The 17,274-nt window shown below is 42.6% G+C and overlaps 1 protein-coding gene across 2 annotated transcripts in view; it reads left to right on the forward strand.

The window, feature by feature from the left end:
- Window positions 1–7,485: 7,485 nt before the first annotated feature.
- trim2a (tripartite motif containing 2a) overlaps window positions 7,486–17,274 on the forward strand; it is a 50,792-nt gene continuing 41,003 nt past the window's right edge. For both annotated transcript variants that reach the window (XM_038999887.1, XM_038999888.1), the window contains exon 1: window positions 7,486–7,653. The gene's annotated coding sequence lies outside the window, so the exon portion shown is untranslated. The remainder of the gene's footprint in view (window positions 7,654–17,274) is intronic.

The raw sequence follows: 17,274 nt of genomic DNA on the forward strand, positions 1-17,274 counted from the left end.
CCTATCAGAAGCTTCTAAAGCCATGACATCATTTTCTGGAATTTTCCAAGCTGTTTAAAGGCACAGTCAACTTAGTGTATGTAAACTTCCGACTTCAACTGTAAATGCGCGCACATACACACACACACATACAGAGAATAGCTTGTTTCCATGGCACCCGTAATGTATTGGTGTGATGTGGTGTCTAGTGTGATGTGGTGGCTGGTAAAATGGGTCAATGTACCCTGAAAAGGTGGCTCGTAATTGTTTACAGTCAGAGAAGCAATAGAGTAGATTTAGGACAAGTGAATGGACTGATGAGTTGTCTTAGTGAAGAAGGTAGTTGTGTAAATGGATGAGCTATGCCTGACCGCAATGCTGTATCTAGGATAATTGTGTGTGTTTGTGTTTGCTTGCCTGTGTGTGTGTTTTTCTGGCTGTCTGTCTGTACATGTCTAGGTCTGTGTGTACGTACTGTAGTTCCAGGACTCTCATCTTGCAACCAATCCAAGCATGAAATAGCATGTAAGCTCTCTGCCCACTCATCTCATCCTCTCCGGGTTCAATGCTAACAGAGTCTGCTACAGCTCTCTGTCTGCATCCCAAATGGGCTCTGCCCAAAAGTAGTGCACTAAATTTGGGACGCAACCTCTGTTTCTCTCTCCAAGCAGATTTATACCAACTCCCTTCTCTTATCTCATCTTCCGTTGAGGCCAACATACGTGAACTTTCATTCATTGAAGTGGCTCCTAACCACTGAATCCTGATCAGATATTGTTCAATCTGTTACGCTCGTCGTTTGAATGAGGAGACCAAGGTGCAGCGTGGCAGGCGAACATCTTACTTTTATTAAAATGAACACCGAAACAACTAAATATAAAACGACCGTAAAGTTCTGCAGGCTACACAGCAACTATACAAAATCAAGATCCCACAAACAACAGGTGGGAAAAGGCTGCCTAAATATGATCCCCAATCAGAGACAACAATAGACAGCTGCCTCTGATTGGGAGCCATAGCAGGCAAACAGAGAAATAGAAAACATAGATTGCCCACCCTAGTCACACCCTGACCTAACCAAATAGAGCAGGGGTGTCAAACTCATTCCACGGAGGGCCTAGTGTCTGCAGGTTTTTGGTTTTTCCTTTCAATAAAGCCCTAGACAACCAGGTGTGGGGAGTTCCTAACTAATTAGTGATGTTAATTCATCAATCAAGTACAAGGGAGGAGCGAAAACCCGCAGACACTCGGCCCCCCGTGGAATGAGTTTGACACCTGTGAAATAGAGAATCAAAAGGCTCTCTAAGGTCAGGGCGTGACACCATCCACATTATGGGGATTATTGTTTTGTATGTCAAAAGGTGATTCTAGGAGTTCGTCTCAATAGTCTAATGTGGATTCCTCTCGCTGGTTCCTCTCCTTATTTTGTTCTAATCTCCACTGACTGTGGTGAACGTATTATTTTTTTTATTAAAAAAAAAAATATATATATATTTTATCCCTACACACCCCCCCCCCCCCCTCCTCCGAGGACAAATATCTTATTTTTTTTTTTACAGCTTCTTTGCTACATATACATACATTTTACATATACATTTTACATACATGGTGCTTTTATATATATAACAACAATACATTACCAAACAGACTCTTTAATCCCAACCCTCAGCCACTCTCAGCCCATCCCACCTATCACTATAGACCGCCCTTGTTTGGTTTCCTAGTGCCATATATTTTTCAATTGTGCTGTGATGTTTTACAACTTTTTTTATCTTTCTCATCGTATATTATCTACAGATTGTGAGCTAAAGATGAATGCCTTTCCTACGAGTATTATTATATTATTTATTGATTGGCCATGGCTTTCCAGATCGCCCAACACTGCTATTTGTAAGCTTAATTTTAAGTGAATGTTGTGATTTCTTTTTTAACCATTCCTGAACCTGTGACCAGAAAGCTACATAGGGGCAATACCAGAATAAATGATCTATTGATTCTGTCTCTTCGCAACAAAATCTACAGAGATGAGATTGTTGCCCCATATATACAGTGGGGAGAACAAGTATTTGAAACACTGCCGATTTTGCAGGTTTTCCTACTTACAAAGCATGTAGAGGTCTGTCATTTTTATTATAGGTACACTTCAACTGTGAGAGACAGAATCTAAAACAAAAATCCAGAAAATCACATTGTATGATTTTTAAGTAATTCATTTTCATTTTATTGCATGACATAAGTATTTATACTTTTGATCAGAAAAGCAGAACTTAATATTTGGTACAGAAACCTTTGTTTGCAATTACAGAGATCATACGTTTCCTGTAGTTCTTCACCAGGTTTGCACACACTGCAGCAGGGATTTTGGCCCACTCCTCCATACAGACCTTCTCCAGATCCTTCAGGTTTCGGGGCTGTCGCTGGGCAATACGGACTTTCAGCTCCCTCCAAAGATTTTCTATTGGGTTCAGGTCTGGAGACTGGCTAGGCCACTCCAGGACCTTGAGATGCTTCTTACGGAGCCACTCCTTAGTTGCCCTGGCTGTGTGTTTCGGGTCGTTGTCATGCTGGAAGACCCAGCCACGACCCATCTTCAATGCTCTTACTGAGGGAAGGAGGTTGTTGGCCAAGATCTCGCGATACATGGCCCCATCCATCCTCCCCTCAATACGGTGCAGTCGTCCTGTCCCCTTTGCAGAAAAGCATCCCCAAAGAATGATGTTTCCACCTCCATGCTTCACGGTTGGGATGGTGTTCTTGGGGTTGTACTCATCCTTCTTCTTCCTCCAAACACGGCGAGTGGAGTTTAGACCAAAAAGCTCTATTTTTGTCTCATCAGACCACATGACCTTCTCCCGTTCCTCCTCTGGATCATCCAGATGATCATTGGCAAACTTCAGACGGGCCTGGACATGCACTGGCTTGAGCAGGGGGACCTTGAGTGCGCTGCAGGATTTTAATCCATGATGGCGTTGTGTGTTACTAATGGTTTTCTTTGAGACTGTTGTCCCAGCGCTCTTCAGGTCATTGACCAGGTCCTGCCGTGTAGTTCTGGGCTGATCCCTCACCTTCCTCATGATCATTGATGCCTCACGAGGTGAGATCTTGCATGGAGCCCCAGACCGAGGGTGATTGACCGTCATCTTCAACTTCTTCCATTTTCTAATAATTGCGCCAACAGTTGTTGCCTTCTCACCAAGCTGCTTGCCTATTGTCCTGTAGCCCATCCCAGCCTTGTGCAGGTCTATAATTTTATCCCTGATGTCCTTACACAGCTCTCTGGTCTTGGCCATTGTGGAGAGGTTGGAGTCTGTTTGATTGAGTGTGTGGACAGGTGTCTTTTATACAGGTAACGAGTTCAAACAGGTGCAGTTAATACAGGTAATGAGTGGAGAACAGGGCTTCTTAAAGAAAAACTAACATGTCTGTGAGAGCCGGAATTCTTACTGGTTGGTAGGTGATCAAATACTTATGTCATGCAATAAAATGCAAATGAATTACTTAAAAATCATACAATGTGATTTTCTGGAATTTTGTTTTAGATTCCGTCTCTCACGGAAGGGTAGTCTAGTGGTTAGAGCGTTGGACTAGTAACCGAAAGGTTGCAAGTTCAAATCTCAGAGCTGACAAGGTACAAATCTGTCATTCTGCCCCTGAACAGGCAGTTAACCCACTGTTCCTAGGCCGTCATTGAAAATAAGAATTTGTTCTTAACTGATTTGCCTATTTAAATAAAAATATCCGCAAGCCAACCCCGGGCACTCCCTTATGGGAAGGCATACTAATAAGTTCAACTCACAATCGATTCTGACACAGCCACGGCACGACAGCCAAGAACACATACAGTACTGACAGTCCAGAGCGAGTAAACCTGTAAATCCACCCACTCTACACATGACGTTTTTTATTCCAGGGTTGTTGCGCTATCACCTCGGCTGTTTGGCATGATCATAGCCTTTCACACTTGCTGTTGTATCCCAGTAAGTGTATGTTTGTTATATAGAATGACCAGTGGACATTATCAGAGAAGCCCTTCTACCATCCATTGACACAGAGGCCAGCTAGGCTCTACGCAAACCTCTGTTGAGTCAACCAAGTACACTCTATCCCGATGTACATAAGTACACATTGTGTGCTGTATTCTGTGACGTCATGATGTTGTATGTTTTCCCGGAACCACAGATGGAAATGAGCTATTTGGCTACATCTGATGAAATACAGTTATTGGACATAGTCCCTGACAAATAAAATTAAAATAGGCTAAACATTGTAACTGTGTATGTTGTTGTAGGCTTGTCCTGGTTATGGCCATGTGATGGTGATGCTAATAGGTCATAGTAGGCCTGTGTCTTCATAGACATTTCTTTAAGAGGGTCTTAATCCCTTTAAGTGAGGGTGGAAGTGGTTAGGGAGGAAACAAATTCATTTGGTGATTGCTGCAGGCATTATTAGGCTCTGCCAATAGTATTACAGTAGGAGGGAGAGAGGATATTCCCCAAGGGCAGGTCTGTGGCATAGGGAAATATTGGCTAGAGAGTATGTGTGTGTGGTGGGTTTTTTTAGGGGGGAGATAGGGCTAATCTCTGTATTTTTCTCGGTCTGTATGTCTGTCTGCATACATGTATTTTATGTTTGTTCGTGTGTGTTGACAACATGAGTGATTCTTTCATTGTCCAGTGCGGTGCTGCAGTTCCAATGGCTGTGCTGTGAGAGATATGGAGATTGAAGGCTATTTAAGAGGAAGGCTTTGTTGGCATCAGTGGCACCAGACCCAAACAGGATAGACTGAGTTAGCCTTTTCTGCCCTCTGTGCAGAGAGTGGTCCTTCTGCTGTCTGACATATACACTCACACAGCACTGTTCACCAGACTCTTGCTGTTGTTTTCAAGACCCCAGGGAGCTTCAGTGAGTGGCATGTTATTATGACCAGTGCTCCCTTGATCCTGGTGATTTGTAGGTAAAGTCATTTTCAGGAAGTAGTATATCTCTCCCCCGTGCGTTAACATCCTATCTTTGTTTGCGGAGATTTCTCCCTGCCCTTGTTCACTCCCCTTCACACATCTGAGTAAAAGCAACATGACAAAAACTAGTTGGAGCTACACCTACCCTGTCGTTTCAGGTCTGTGAAGGGGGGCAGAAGGGAGCATCTTTCTGGAATGAAACCCAGCCATGCTCATCTGTGTCATTGCATCATCGCTGTTGTTTACAAAGCTGTGGACTACAAACCACAAGGCTACTTTGACAACCTGTTGGTTAATGAACAAATAAATAAGCTACAATGTTTATCCTTACATAAGGGGTGTCAAACTAATTTCCCAGAGTGCTGTGTTTCTGCTGGTGTTTGTTATTTCCTTTCAATTTGTGTCCAGTTAAGACCTAGACCACAAGGAGGGGGATTCCTAACTATTCAATTACCTTAAATGATCGATCAATGACAAGGGAGTGAGCGAAAACGTGCAGACACTCCGCCTTCCGGGATTTGAGTTTGACCCCTGCCTTAGACAAACAAGCAGAACGTGAACATTTGGGACAGCCAAATAATAATTAATAAAAAAAAATGGTGCTCAATTTGCTCTCGACTGTATTTTAGCATGTATTTCATGAGTATGTTCTTTTAGTGAAGACTTTGCAAGAAGACACAACTTTAGTCTGCTTATTCATTCATCATCCACTAGTTTTTTGCTCCAGGCCTAGTGAGGCCAACAACACTTCAGCTTTTAGCTGTGTAGTGGCTTTGCTTCATGATCGATAACTGTGTTCAGACTGTACACACAACTATACCAATGTGACTCAGTACTTTTCCAAAGGATGCTGGGATGTCAGCTGGGTAGTGTTCTTGGTGTATGTTCATTAGACACCAATCTGAAGAAATGGGACTGAAACTCCATTGATTTGACTTCCTGAACTCCAATAAAAAATGCTTGTTTTTCTTTTCTGTTACAAAATGTTTCGCCACTTTGTGCCCTAATGAACACGACCCAAGAAGATGCCGGAGGGGCCTGGTACTGGACTCCTAGTGCCCTGTTCCATTTTGGCCACTAGACCCTTCCCTTAGCCGCCACCTCTGCTGTTCACAGTTCTGAAATTACTTGATCAGTGAAAACAGTAGGCCTATAGTGCAAATTAAGCATAGCCTATTTAGTGAGCAAGGGGGGAAGCCATTGCCGTATTGCTTCCACTTATCCAGTCTGTCCACATCTATGAACACTGAATGGGTAAGAATATGGGGTAGGCTAGGGACTTAAATGGAACCGAACCCAAAACCGCCACAAAACACTCCCTGTCGATTTAATAATCTACTGATAAAGGCCTATTCCACAAGGACTAACTTTTCTACTTCATTGCCCCTAAATTAACAACCTGTTGAACCATACTTTTCCCCAGCCTACTATTTAGTACTGTTTTCCTCACTTTGGTTCTTGTATTCATTTTCTCTGGTATAATTCAAAACATCACTGCTGAGCCCTTCTCCCGCTGGCCTGCCATATAACAAACAAATGGAAGACTCATGCAAAGAGCAGTAAAGGTTGATTATCTTTTCCTGTTTCTCCGTTAAAAGACCGTGCTGTTGCCGCAAGGCTGAAGTTAGTTATTGGACACCACTTTGTGTAAATACCTTTTGTGAAATACATTACTACCATCTTGTTTCTATTACAACGACATACTAATCTCTGGTTAGTGAATGGTTGGCCAAAACCCAGGAAATATTCGTTTTTTTTGGCCAACCATTTACTCAGACCTATCATCAGAGGTGTGTGGAAGACCATGTAACCGTAATGGGGGAGAACTCAACGACCGCTTGTTTGGTTTTGAGGGCTAATGGAGCGTGCAGATGTTTTTACCCCCACTCTTCATCGGGGGCTTTATGTAGAAGTCCTGAAGTTGAATTAAACCAGTTAATTACCTCAATGACAAATTCAATGTACTGCAATGTTTTTTTAGGCACTGGAAAAGGTGCCTGATCCATTCAGTACTGTACTATATACATACATTTATGTCAAATGGGTTCCCATATTGGTTCCACATCTTACGACAATGCGTTTGTTATGTACGGTATCATAGTACTTTTACCTTGGATTGAATAGAACTTAAATAAATAGGTTTACTATATTTCACCTGGTGAGTCAGTATAAAACACAAACAACATTGTAAATACAAATATTATCATCCCTTTCTAACCATGCAAAACATGCTCTTCTAAAACATGACATTCAAATCATGAGTGGCTTCCGGCATGTCCTGTTTGTTTCCCCCCTCTCCTCTCCTCTTGTTACACATCCCTTACTCTCTCCCTCCTTATCTAGTGAAGTCTGTTGTTTTCTGCCTGTGACGCCTCTGGCCCTGTGGGGCTACAAGCCAAACACACACACACACACATGTGGCCACCCCCAAGCCTCACTGAGCTCTGCGATTGGTCAATGCCTCTCCCCTGACACTGATGCCCCTCCCCCCTCCTGCTGCGCTCAGCTGGTGGCTTCTCTGTCAGTCTGTTTGCATTATCGTAACAGCTCCAGCCTCTCACACACATACGCTCCCTAACATACACACACACACACACACACACACACACCGTGTCAGAGATGAGACGGATTATGTGACAGGGAGATCTGTGTGGACGTTCTTACATACCGAGAGGGAAGAGAGAGGAGACAGAAACAGAACAGCCATGGAGTTCAAGTAAGTGGTGTTTTCTGGGTTTGGAGAAGGGAGGATGGAGAGAGAAGGGAAAAAAGAGGGACATTGACAGAGAGAAATTAAGAAGGGAGGAAGTTGTATTATCTGCATGGTGTCTCCTTTGGGGGGATAGTTGAGTGTGTGGTGTGAAGTCTCCGTGTACGTCACTAAGTGTGTGTCTCTGTAGGTCTGCCCCTCTAGCACAAACAGTCAGAGATAATTAGTTGACTAGACACATACAATGTCAAGGGAAAGATCCATAGTTGACATCCTCATTTCACTCAAATACCTTATATCTCTTGAAATATTACTGGAACCATTTTCTTGAATAGTAACATCATATCACAACACTATGAGCAATGGTGTGGTGGCTGAATGTTGAACTTAGATCTTACTGTATGTACACATAGTGTGTGTGTGTGTGTGTGTGTGTGTGTGTGTGTGTGTGTGTGTGTGTGTGTTTTCGTTTACAGTAGTTTTGTTTGTCAGGTGTTTGACACTTGCAGTTGTTCTCCCATTGTGTGTGTGTGTGTGTGTGTGTGTTGAGTTTTATCAGCGGGGGCAGGCTGTAGACTGACGCCCATGCGAGGAAACCGGACACTGATGATACATTGATAGGGGGAGGACTGTGAGAGTGTGTCTGTCTCCCAAATGGCACCACTGTCCCTATATAGTGCACTACTTTTGCCCAGAGCCATATGGGCCTGGTCAAAAGTAGTGCACTAAATAGGGGGGCTCTGGTCAAAACTAGTGCACTACATTGGGAAGAGGGTACCATTTGGGACAAGGCCTGTGTATCAATTGCTGGAGTGATGAAACTTGATATCTGGTGGTTGCACTGGTCCAATGTTCATCATGCAGACAGTTATGGGCAGCTATATGGGCTACAATGGGTGTGGGGCTCTGTAGCGAGTCAAGCCCTGAAATCTTAAGTGGGTTATGATGCGATACAATCAAATTCCATCCATATATTATAATTGGAATGTAATATGCTATTTTAATGATCATGTCCTATTTTCATGGGAGTTTATCTTGCTTAGAATATATTTTTGAAATAATGAACTATTTTATTGAGGTCTGCTTTGTATTTCATCTTGTGAAATTATATTTCCTTTGCCTATTTCCCTTATTGTTCCATGAACTGTTTTCTTTATATCTATCTGATATTCTGTTGGTTGATATTGAGTCAAGTGGTTTACACTGTGTTCGTGTTAGCTCTGAAACGTTTAGCCTTTTTATTTGCATTTAGCTAATACATTTGTGGTTGAGTGTGCTAAGGGATAGTTTGCGTCAAAAACATGAACACATGCTCAACTCATCACAGTTTTTGCTCTGTACTGAACGTGCTCTATCTTGAAAACTTGACTGCTGGCGTGCACTGTTTTGGGGGATAGTATTAGCAGTGGACTAATGAACAAAATACCAAAAGACAGTTTTTCAGTAAAGTGATCCTTTAACAGTACTGCTTCTCAGTCTCACAGATGCAGTGTATTTCGTGGTATGGCTGACTGCTCAGTGAGGGCTGAAATGGGAAGTGTATCTGACTCTGGTTGACAGATGTGCAAAGTCCATGTTTTCTGTTGCCCTGACGCTAGCACAGTTGTAGGCCCTAATTTAAGGTGACTGGAACACACACACACACACACACACACACACACACACACACACACACACACACACACACACACACACACACTGACTCTTCTCATTGACATATCTGCTATCCTCAGACAGTGCTGTCGCTAGATGTGTAGAGTGAGTGTTATTGTCATGGACAGACCACTTATGAAAAAGACAGGCCTTCACAGATACACAGCCAGCAAAGGGGAAAAACAATGTTCAACATTGAGTACAAAGAACAGTAGGCAATGTTTGAGTATTCTTCTCAGTAAAGCACGCATACCGGTATATAGCTATATTCCTCTGACTACCAGGGAGTGGGAGAAGAGATGCAGTATATTGAGCATTCGGAACATTCCCTGAACTGCTAGGGGTCAATATTGTCCAGCAGGCACAAACATGGCTGCCGTGGCATTATGTAACAACATCTAATAGCATCAGGATGCCTTTTGGTTTAAACCGCAATGACCAAAGCCTCTATCTATAGCTGTGGGTGGGAGATGGTTTTAATATACTTGTGGGTGGGAGGATGAGAGAGATCTGTACCATCCCCCTTCCCCTCCCTATATCTCTATGATCTCTCATCATCCCATCCCTACTGCGTGGGCCCAGTGGATGCTTTAGATTTGTGTGTGTGTGTGTGTCCACGCACAGAGTGGGGGTGGGGGACTTAACGCACCCTTTCCAACAAACACACATTGAACCGACAAATCCCTCTCAACAAAGAGAGATTGAGATGAAAACACTGCGGTATAGGATAGCCAAGATGAGGATTATCCTGACAATTAAGCAACAATTTCAACATAATAGGTTTTAAAGGGACAATTAGCAGTTGATTGTCCCTTTTTAAATAGACGCCTCACAAGTCATAAACTGGCAGCTTCATTAAATAGAACCCACAAAATACCAGTCTCAACATCAACAGTGATTGCCGACTCCAGGATGCTGACCTTCTAGGCAAAGTTCCTCTGTCCAGTGTCTGTGTTCTTTTGCCCATCTTAATCTTTTATTTTTATTGGCCAGTCTGAGATATGGCTTTTTGCAATAAAATGCTTAAAAATCATACAATGTGATTTTCTGGATTTTGTTTTAGATTCCGTCTCTCACAGTTGAAGTGTACCTATGATAAAAAATTACAGACCTCTACATGCTTTGTAAGTAGGAAAACCTGCATTATCGACAGTGTATCAAATACTTGTTCTCCCCACTGTATATATATATATATTACATTTACTTACGTATTCATACCCTTTACTCAGTACTTTGTTGAAGCACCTTTTGGCAGTGATTACAACATTGATTCTTCTTGGGTATGACGCTACAAGCTTGGCACACCTTTATTTGAGGAGTTTCTCCCATTCCCTGCAGATCCTCTCAAGCTCGTTCAGGTTGGATGGGGAGCGTCGCTGCCCCACTATTTTCAAGTCTCTCCAGAGATGTTCGATTGGGTTCAAGTCCGGGCTCTGGGTGGGCCACTCAAGGACATTCAAAGACTTGTCCCGAAGCCACTCCTGCGTTGTCTCGGCTGTGTGCTTAAGGTCGTTGTATTGTTGGAAAGTGAACCGTCACCCCAGTCTGAGGACCTGAGCGTTCTGGAGCAGGTTTTCATCAAAGATCTCTCTGTACTTTGCTCCGTTCATCTTTGCCTCAATCCTGACTAGTCTCCCTGCCACTGAAAAACATCCTCACAGCATGATGCTGCCACTGCCATGCTTCACCTTAGGGATGGTGCCAGGTTTCCTCCAGACGTGACGCTTGGCATTGAGGCTAAAGAGTTTAATCTTGGTTTCATCAGACCAGAAAATCTTGTTTCTCATGGTCTGAGAGTCTTTAGGTGCCTTTTTACAAAGTCCAAGCGGGCTGTCATGTGCCTTTTACTGAGTAGTTGCTTCCGTCTGGTCACTCTACCATAAAGGCCTCATTGATGGATTGCTGCAGAGATGGTTGTCCGTCTGGAAGGTTCTCCCATCTCCACAGAGGAACTCTGGAGCTCTGTCAGATTGACCATCGGGTTCCTGGTCACCTCCCTGACCAAGGCCCTTCTCCCCCTGATTGCTCAGTTGGGCTGGGCGACAAGCTCTACGCAGAGTCTTGGTGGTTCAAATTTCTTCCATTTAAGAATGATGGAGGCCACTGTGTTCTTGGGGACCTTCAATGCTGCAGAAATGTTTTGGTACCCTTCACCAGATCTGTGCCTCAACAAAATGTCTTGGCGCTCTACGGACAATTCCTTTGACCTCATGCTTGGTTTTTGCTCTGACATGCACTGTCAACTGTGGGACCTTATATAGACAGGTGTGTGCCTTTCCAAATCATGTCCAATCAATTGATTTACCACAGGTGGACTCCAATCAAGTTGTAGAAACATCTCAAGGATGATCAATGGAAATAGGATGCACCTGAGCTCAATTTAGAATCTCATAGCAAATGGTCTGAATACTTATGTAAATAAGGTATTTCAGTTTTTAATTTTGTAAACATTTATAAAAACCTATTTTCGCTTTGTTATTGTTCGGTATTGTGTGTAGATTACTGAATATAATTTTTTTTCATCAATTTTTAAATAACACGGAACCCAAACCGGCGGCGCGCGTGCTCCATCGTGCGCTATCGTGCATACATTTATTTTGTTCCCGTACACCAAACACGATCACGACACGCAGGTTAAAATATCAAAACAAACTCTGAACCAATGACATTCATTTGGGGACAGGTCAAAAAGCATTAAACATGTATGGCAATTTAGCTAGTTATCTTGCACTTGCTAGCTAATTTGTCCTGGGATATAAACATTGAGTTGTTATTTTACCTGAAATGCACAAGGTCCTCTACTCCGACAATTAATCCACACATAAAATGGTCAACCGAATCGTTTCTAGTCATCTCTACTCCCAGGCTTTTTCATCTTTGAACTTATATGGTGATTGGCATCTAAACTTTCATAGTATTACCACGACAACTGGCAAAACAGTTCAAAACAGCTGCGCACGAGCAGTGTGGGTGCAATAATTGAATAACATGGATTTCTAAATTTATTTTGCAACGCTCGCGCACGTGATGTGTCCGGTCTGGTCAGCATGTAAGGCTGTAACGTAACAAAATGTGGAAAAAGTCAAGGGGTCTGCATACTTTCCGAAGGCACTGTATATATTAAGTTGTATTCTTCAAGAATCAATGGGTACATATCGTTATAAATTAAAAAAATTGATGTAGCAACTGCAGATTGCCCCTTTATGGGTTAATTACGTACAGTTGAAGTCGGAAGTTTACATACACTCAGGTTGGAGTCATTAAAACTCGTTTTTCAACCACTCCACAAATTTTTTGTTAACAAACTATAGTTTTGGCAAGATGGTTAGTAGGACATCTACTTTGTGCATGACAAAAGTCATTTTTCCAACAATTGTTTACAGACAGATTATTTCACTTATAATTCACTGTATTACAATTCCAGTGGGTCAGAAGTTTACATACACTAAGTTGACTGTGCCATCAAACAGCTTGGAAAATTCCAGAAAATGATGTCATGGCTTTAGAAGCTTCTGACAGGCTAATTGACATAATTTTAATCAATTGGAGGTGTACCTGTGGATGTATTTCAAGGCCTACCTTCAAACTCAGTGTCTCTTTGCTTGACATCATGGGAAAATCAAAAGAAATCTGCCAAGACCTCAGAAAATGTTTTGTAGACCTCCACAAGTCTGGTTCATCTTTGGGAGCAATTTCCAAATGCCTGAAGGTACCATGTTCATCTGTACAAACAATAGTACGCAAGTATAAACACCATGGGACCACGCAGCCATCATGCCGCTCAGGAAGGAGACGCGTTCTGTCTCCTAGAGATGAATGTACTTAGGTGTGAAAAATGCAAATCAATCCCAGAACAACAGCAAAGGACCTTGTGAAGATGCTGGAGGAAACAGGTACAAAAGTATCTATATCCAGGGTCAAACAAGTCCTACATCGACATAACCTGAAAGGCCGCTCAGCAAGGAAGAAGCCACTGCTCCAAAACCGCCATAAAAAAAGCCGGACTACGGTTTGCAACTGCACATGGGGACAAAGATCGTACTTTTTGGAGAAATGTCCTCTGGTCTGATGAAACAAAAATCGAACTGTTTGGCCATAATGATCATAAATATGTTTGGAGGAAAAAGGGGGAGGCTTGCAAGCTGTAGAACACCATCCCATCCGTGAAGCACTGGGGTGGCAGCATCATGTGGGGGTGGGGGTGCTTTGCTGCAGGAGGGACTGGTGCACTTCACAAAATAGATGGCATCATGAGGGAGGAAAATTATGTGGATATATTGAAGCAACATCTCAAGACATCAGTCAGGAAGTTAAAGCTTGGTCGCAAATGGGTCTTCCAGGTGGACAATGACCCAAGCATACTTCCAAAGTTGTGGCAAAATGGCTTAAGGACAACAAACTCAAGGTATTGGAGTGGCCCTGACCTCAATCCTATGGGAAATGTGTGGGCAGAACTGAAAAAGTGTGTGCGAGCAAGGAGGCCTACAAACCTGACTCAGTTACACCAGCTCTGTCAGGAGGGATGGGCCAAAATTCATCCAACTTATTGTGGGAAGCTTGTGGAAGGCTACCCAAAACGTTTGACCCAAGTTAACTTCTTCTGGGTAGGGGGCAGTATTCGGAAGTTTGGATGAATGAGGTTTCCAAAGTAAACTGCCTGTTACTCAAGCCCAGAAGCTAGGATATGCATATCAAGTTACACAATTTAAAGGCAATGCTACCAAATACTAATTGAGTGTATGTTAACTTCTGACCCACTGGGGATGTGATGGTAGAAATAAAAGTTGAAAAATCATTCTGTCTACTATTATTCTGACATTTCACATTCTTAAAATAAAGTGGTGATCCTAACTGACCTAAGACAAGGAATTTTTACGAGGGTTAAATGTCAGGAATTGTGCAAAACTGAGTTTAAATGTATTTGGCTAAGGTGTATGTAAACTTCCGACTTCAACTGTATGGTATTCAGCACTATGGATTCTATAGTCACTGATAATTGTTGTAGATGCCTCAATCAGATTGTATCTTTGATGTCTGCCTCACAAACTGCCTAAATGGAAATTGGCTCGAATAATTCAATGAAAAATATCTGCTATGTTGGTTAGATTTGTATGCTCTGATAAGTGGTCTTCTTTTAATGATAGGTCATTTCTAATTTTGTATACTGCCCAATTCATCTGAATGATAGGTGCTTTGTGCTAGTTGTTGATCTACAGCAGTGCCGATGTTTCAGGATTGATGTAGTCTTCATGGACTGTTGTCATTTTCATTGTCCATTTAATTTTAGACCAATGCTATAATTTAGCTTTGTTGCCTTCCATTGAACAAGACTTGTATTCCCCAGTTAACGAAGACTCATCTTAAATCAAATGAATACTCACAGAAATTGCTGTTATTTCACCCCACACTATAACTGCGTCACAAATGGCACCCTATTTCCTATGGTTGCACTACTTTTGACCCTATGGGCCCTGGTTAAAAGTATTGCACTATGTAGGGAATAGGGTGCCATTTGGGATGCATCCTATATGATGGGAGGACTTTAATGTCAGTCATTAAGTCCACAATGTCCTTTGTTATTATGGTGATTTCAAAGCCCTTTTACCATGCGGGGTGCTCCGGTCGTTGCTCGGTAACAAAGTGCACAGCATTTATGTTCCTTGTTTGTGTGGCCAGTCTAGTCATTGATAATATGTATCCCAGCCAGGTGAAGTTTATGTGCGTGTTCTGTGCATGCGTGTTTGTTTGTGCCTGCATGCGTGTTTGTGTGTGTGTTCGGAATTTGGCACTGCTAATAAACCCAATAAATAAAAACCTGTTAGGATTCCCCTTTGGAACACTGGGCCTCTTCTAACACACACTCTCTCCAGTTCTGAAAAGAATCCCTCCACTCACTGAAAACAAGCCCTGTGTCTGTCTACAGTCTCAGACAGTTAACTGACGTGTTAGCATGCTGCTAATGCTACTAGTGATTTCATTATGGAGAGTTGGGCCCCCTGCTCTAACCTGTTGTGTCCCATTTAGTCGCGTGTGTGTGTGACTGAGTGTTTGTGTCCCTCTCACGCTCTGGTTTACGTTTAGAAAATTTGGCCGGCGTCACCGTTGTGATGGCGTGACAAGGCAGTTTGTGTTGTTCCCAGAGAGAGATGGAGAGAGATAGGGAGCGTAGGGGGAAACAGCTGAGGTCAGTGCTCTGGAAAGAGCTGTGGGATGGAAAGGATAGCAGAGCGGAGCGGAGTATTGACATTATTGGCCAAAACTTAGAGAGGCGAGACAGGGCTGCACACCGACACTGCTTTCCATTGAGACTGGTGAGTGGTATATACAGTATTATTGATGAATATGAGAATTTGATTTTGGAGTTTGGGCTGTGGTGCAGTACTTCTTCTTCTCTCCCCTTACGTATTGTGGGTCAAACACATAGACTGTAAAAAAAAATAGGTCAAACAAGATTGGATAGATTGAAACTGGAGTTTCTAGTAAGCGGCTTTCACATTTTTCCAATCATGTCAGATCTGATATTATTTGAAGGAAGGAAAAAATGAAGACTTTATATACTATTCGAACAGGGTTTTGGCCTATATTTGCAGTAGAAGTAATGTAACTGAACTGGGTGTGTTAAATTGAGAAGGTTGAGAGTTGGCATACGCCTACTGTACCACATAACCTTGCTGTGAGAGGCAAAAACACCCGTTTTCTCTTTTTTAATCAAGTGTTCTTTCCAGCCCAGTGTTGTTGTGTCCGGGGGGTGGGGGTGGTGGGATGGGGGTGTCTACAGATGCCAACAGTCATGCAGACCTCCCTCTGAATGGGGTGAAGTAATCCTCAATCTGGCGTCTGAAAGAGGAGAGGGTGGACACATTTTAAAGATGCACGCACGCACGCACGCACGCACACACACACACACACAGACACAGACACAGACACACACAGACACACACAGACACACACAGACACACACAGACACAGACACACAGAGCTCACAGCTGGAATGGTGAAATGGACTGACTGGGTGGTGTGGGTGCACAAGCATGGATGCACATGTACGCAAACGTAATGATTGGGAATTACCATCCCTGTTCCTGTTATATCCAAGCCAATCCTCCTACATCCCCTTTCCAGCGTCCTCACCTCCTCCTCTACAACCTCTCTGATCAGTTTAAAAAAAAATCTCAGTAAGGGGCTAGTATCTAGTCTGTGATCTCTCTGTAGTCTCTGGTTCTCCTTACTCTGTTGTGGTTACACAGAACTAGTTTATTTCCTAGCAGCCCTATCTCCTAGCAGATGCACACAGACCAATGACATAATTTGATTGCACTGACAATGAAAACGTATATCCATAAGCCCTTCTGCTATTGACTCAAATGTTGTTTGCTGATAGACTAACTGGCCATATTCTCTTGATTAGATTTACTTTCATGCTGCTAATAAGTTATTATTGAAAACTTCTCATATGCTTTGTGTTCTCTCCCCCTCGGTAAGAGTCATTGTGATTTGATTCGTGTAGTGTGAAATTCTGAATCAGTGGCCTGATAAATTACACACTACATTTCATTTCCCACTAATTATGGTAATTATTATAAACGATAGAGCTGTTCACGCTTGTTATGCTTTGCCTCCTGTGATTAAATTGCACCAATAATATATTTGTTTAACTGTAGTTTCATCAGCTTTGTTGGTTTGGTCATTGTTTTGTTTTGCATCCCAAATGGCACCTTATGGGCCCTGGTCAAAAGTAGTGCACTATATACAGCATAGGGTGCCATTTTGAGAGGAAACCTTGGGGTGTATCCACCTTTGTTAAATGAATTACAGAATAAGGTGCCATTTTGAGAGGCAACCTTGGGGTGTATCCACCTTTTTAAAATGAATTACTGTAGACTTCTCTTTCTTTCTATCTTGTTTGGAATTCAAACCAGGCTCAAAGTAGATATGGTCATTTCTGTGTAAAACGTGGCATGAGCACAGCACCAA

Source organism: Salvelinus namaycush, chromosome 8 (assembly GCF_016432855.1).
Source record: "Salvelinus namaycush isolate Seneca chromosome 8, SaNama_1.0, whole genome shotgun sequence".
Lineage (NCBI taxonomy): Eukaryota > Metazoa > Chordata > Actinopteri > Salmoniformes > Salmonidae > Salvelinus > Salvelinus namaycush.